The sequence below is a fragment of the Bubalus kerabau genome, chromosome 22 (assembly GCF_029407905.1).
Source record: "Bubalus kerabau isolate K-KA32 ecotype Philippines breed swamp buffalo chromosome 22, PCC_UOA_SB_1v2, whole genome shotgun sequence".
NCBI classification, from domain to species: domain Eukaryota; kingdom Metazoa; phylum Chordata; class Mammalia; order Artiodactyla; family Bovidae; genus Bubalus; species Bubalus kerabau.
Genome location: NC_073645.1, coordinates 32,995,670 through 33,000,273, shown reverse-complemented (window position 1 = coordinate 33,000,273; position 4,604 = coordinate 32,995,670). Strand labels below are relative to the sequence as shown.

The 4,604-nt window shown below is 47.8% G+C and overlaps 1 long non-coding RNA gene across 1 annotated transcript; it reads left to right on the top strand.

Annotated features, from left to right (window-relative positions):
- Positions 1-217: 217 nt before the first annotated feature.
- On the top strand, positions 218-3,333 carry LOC129636803 (uncharacterized). The gene is made up of 2 exons (XR_008707125.1): positions 218-642; positions 3,053-3,333. It is a non-coding gene; the product is annotated as an uncharacterized LOC129636803 (long non-coding RNA).
- The last annotated feature ends 1,271 nt before the right edge of the window (positions 3,334-4,604 follow it).

Sequence of the window (4,604 nt, the reverse complement as noted above, 5' to 3'; positions counted from 1 at the left end):
TCTCAAGGTGCTCACAGATAGAGACTGACTTTAATAATTATATTGAAATAATTTAAAAAATACCCCAAGAGAGTAATAAAGTATTGCAGGAACTGGGGCAGAGAAGGGCGTGACTAATAACTCTGTGTGGGGGCGCGGGGTGGGACTCATAGATGATTAGTTTATGGCCTATTAGTTAAGGACCAGGCACCATATAAGACGGTAATTTCATACTCACAACCATCCTGCAAAAGGAGGTATTGTTTTATGTGGATGAATGTATGTCTCAGGAAGATCGGCTGTATATACAACATCATACAGTAGTTCTTTGGACACAAGTCTGTTCAACCCTGCAGTGTGAGGTGTGATCTCCCCCTAGGATTCATTTGGCTGTAATCTTGGGTGAGTCATTTCCTCTCAGGTTCTTCATCATGACAACAGGGTCCGGCTCCCCGTGTGACCCCGAGGTCCTCCCAGCTCAGAGCCCCGAGGAGCCTACCAAGACGTCAAGTGGAAAACCACTGGACTTGAAGGAAAAGGAAGATCTTGCTCTCCAAGAGGGATCCTTGCCTTCCAAAGAGGAGTCCTCATGAGACAGGACGCCGGCTGTACCTCCACCCCCTGCCAGACTTTAGGGCAATCGCTCTTAGACCCGGGCAAGAGGTGAGTATGGACGAGCTGCAAAGCCAGGAATATTTCATCAAGTTGCAGCAAAACTCCCAAGGAAACAGGATGAGATTTTTTTTTTCTGGTTTCATATTTTGATCCTAATCTCTCATCTCTGTTTGAAAGTTTACTGATCCTCAGTGCAGTAGAGGATAGAGGAAGTCTTCTTTGTTAGTAGTTTGAAAAAAAAACAAAAAACATTTTTGGCCACTGGTGGCTTTAGCAGCCCACAGTGGCTACACAATAAGTGGGCTAAGAGAAACGCAGAAAGGCCGAGATCCTCTCTGGGAAGGACCACCCATCAGGCTTTGCCTCCCGGAGATCAAAGGCAAACAGAAGGAAAAATCAGCCCTGGGTGGCTTCAAACCTCTGGCTTGAGGCTGTTAGGAAAACAAGAGATCCCCACCTCAAACCCACCCCTACCGCAACTGCTCCCTCCCCTCCAACCAAACCTCCTAAGTCACCAGAAACACTCTTTAACCCACACCCGATCCTGCCCCCAAAGTGTCTACCATAAGCTCAGAGAAAAGGACACGGAGACTGGTCTTCCCCTTCCTGGGGCAGCAGCCACGCCAGCGTCCAGGTCACAAAGGGCACCGGGGCAGCTAGAGGAACAGCCCTGGGCGTCGTCACTTCAGCTGCCTCACCCAGCAGCTGCTCAGGGATGTGAGCCCCACCCCTTGGTCCAGATTATTTCCCTCTCTCTGTGGACAAACAGCCACTCGCAGGGACCCCATATGATGCTTTGACACCCAGAACCTTAACACCAAACATTTCCCAGCTGTGGAAACAGGCAGAGCAGCTGTGGCTGATCAAACCATGGGGAGCAAAGCAAAAGACACCTCACATTTGGACCATTCCCCACACAGCTGGAGAGTAGCTTTAGCTTCTTCTACTAGTAACAGTAGCAAAGGCTTGCTGTATATTTTTATATGGGTGATCTTATTTATGTCTCAAGGGCTTCCCAGTGGTGGAGAATCTGCCTGCCAATGCAGGAGATAGATTGGATCCCTAGGTCGGGAAGATCCCCTGGAGGAGGAAATGGCAACCTGCTCCAGTATTCTTGGCTGGAAAATTCCATGGACAGAGGCTCTTGGTGGACTATAGTCCATGGGTCGCAAAGAGTCGGACATGACTTAGTACGCACACACACACACATATTTATGTCCCAAATAGCCAGGTGAGGCGATTACTGGTTATTTACTTATTTTGCAGGTGAACGGATAGAGGCTTAGAAATGTTAAGAGGTAGAGACAAGACAGTCTGGTTCAAGAGCCTAAGCTCTCAACCACTATACGAAGAGGAACTCTGGATTCCTCTCAGAGTTGGGAAAAATCCATCTTGTCCTCCATTCCATGACAAACAGTTAATGGGAAGTTTTTAAAGGCACCTCTCCCTCCTGAGGGCTTCCCTGATAACTCAGTTGGTAAAGAATCCACCTGCAATGCAGGAGACCGTGGTTTGATTCCTGGGTCTGGAAGATCCCCTCGAGAAGGGATAGGCTACTCACTCTAGTATTCTTGGGCTTCCTTTGTGGCTCAGTTGATAAAGAATTGGCTTGCAGTGCGGAAGACTGGGTTCTATCCTTGAGTTGGGAAGATCCCCCTGGAAAAGGGAAAGGCTACCCATTCCAGTATGCTGGCCTAGAGAATTGCAGGGGTTGTGACGAGTGAACACAACTGAGCAACTTTCATTTTCACTTTTTCACTTTCTCCCTCCTGAGAAAAGAGGGAGCTCTTATTTCAGATGTCCTGGGGCACTTGTTGGTTGGGAGAGGGAGTGCGAGTGGGTGGGGAGTGGGGAGGGTGCGTGCTCAGGACACCTGGGATCAGTCACCTTGGCTTGCCAGCTACTGCAGGCCCCTTGGCCTCTGATCCCAGGCAGAGCCTAGGCCCTGGGGCCCTTTTCCTCAGCACCTGGCTCTCCTCCAACATATTCTACAGCTAAGTTGAGCTAGTGGGCTATTGGCTGCCAAAGTCACCTGTTTCTCCTTTGAGTCACAAACATTTTTACAAAGACCTTTCAGAGGTAAAATGGGAAGTGTTGGGGTTTTGTGACACCACAGGAAGTCTGAGGGGGAGATCTCTGTCTTTTCCTCAAATCAAGCCTGGCAGGTTATCACCTTGCCTTGAGGTCCTCACATTCAAGGGTAGAAAAAATCTTGCAGGGGTGGGGGTGATTAAGTGGGGTGTGGCCATGATATGGAAACAATCTAAGCATTGTCAACAGATGAACAATAAAGAAAATATGGTGGGAGTGTGTATACATATACGTACACACACATACTATGTTTATGTATAAATATATGCACACACATACATATATACACAATGGAATATTATTCAGCCTAAAAAAGGGGGGTTCTTCCCTGGGGGTACAGTGGATAAGAATCTGCCTGCCAATGCAGGGGACACAGGTTTGATCCCTGATCTGGGAAGATTCCACATGCCGTGGAGCAGCAAAGCCCGTGTGTCACAATTACTGAGCCCATGTACTGCAGCTACAGAAAAGCCTGTGCATCTAGAGCCTGTGCTCTGCAACAAGAGAAGCCACAGTGAGAAGACGCCCATGCACGGCAATGAAGAGCAGCCCCCACTCGCCGCAACTAGAGGAAGTCTGTGTGCACCAAAGAGGGCACAGAGCAACCAAATAAATAAATAAAAAGGAAATCCTGCCTTTTCTGACAGCATGGATGAACCTGGAGGATACTATGCAAAGTGAAATAAGCCAGACATAGAAAGACAAATGCTGCATGACCTCACTTATACACGGAATCTAAAAAATAGTCAAACTTAGTAACAAAGAGTAGAATGACAGTTACCAGAAGCTGGGTGATGGGAGGGATGGGGGAGATTTTGGTCAAAGGGTCCATCTTTCAGTTGTAAGATGAAGAAGTTCTGGAGACCTAAAGTGCAGCATGGTGAATACGGTTGCTTGAAATTTGTGTTGTATACTTGAAATTTGCTGAGAGGAGACCCTAAGTGTTCACCCACACACACATGCATACAAAGATAACTATGTGTTCATTACCTTGATTGTTGGCATCATTTCACCATGTCCATATATATCAAAACATCATGTTGTACACTTTATACAATTTATAGTCGTCAATCAGACCTCAGTAAAACAGAAAGGAAAAGAAAAAGTGGCTTGTGGCCTCTGCCTCTTGCAGATACCTGAAAACCTAACACGAGATGAGATCAGAAAGTTGAACTACCGAGGGCAGAAAGAGTGCTGTGGGTGTGCATCTTAAGGGGACAGTGTCAGCTTAACATAAGTAAGACTGCTTTTTTGTTATTGTTATTATTACTCTCACAGCTGCTGTTTACTGAAGGCAGCGGTGGTGGTGAGCTTTATGCTAAGGACTCATTTCTAGGCTGCTTTAAGTAAGCTTCCTGACCGTCTGGGAAGTAGATGCCTGTAATTAATTAGTGTCCCTACACCACGGATCAGAGAAGGCAATGGCACCCCACTCCAGTACTTTTGCCTAGAAAATCCCATGGACGGAGGAGCCTGGTGGGCTGCAGTCCATGGGGTTGCTAGAGTCGGAAACGACTAAGCGACTTCACTTTCACTTTTCACTTTCATGCATTGGAGAAGGAAATGGCAACCCACTCCAGTGTTCTTGCCTGGAGAATCCCAGGAACGGGGAAGCCTGGTGGGCTGCCGTCCATTGGGTCGCACAGAGTCGGACACGACTGAAGTGACTTAGCAGCAGCAGCAGCAGCACACCACGGATGAGGAGTTAAGCTCAGTGAAGTTCAGTAACTGGTTGAATGTGGCTGAGTTAGCAAGTGGGAAAAGCCCCTACCCACACCTGGCTCCACGTCCACACTGTCAACCAGTAAGACCCATCTCTCCCCCACCCTGTAGAGGTGATGGTGTGCTCCCTATTCTCAGAGGTGTTTCAGAGATGCTGTAAATAACCTGCCTGATCGCGGGAATCACTCTAGATGTTC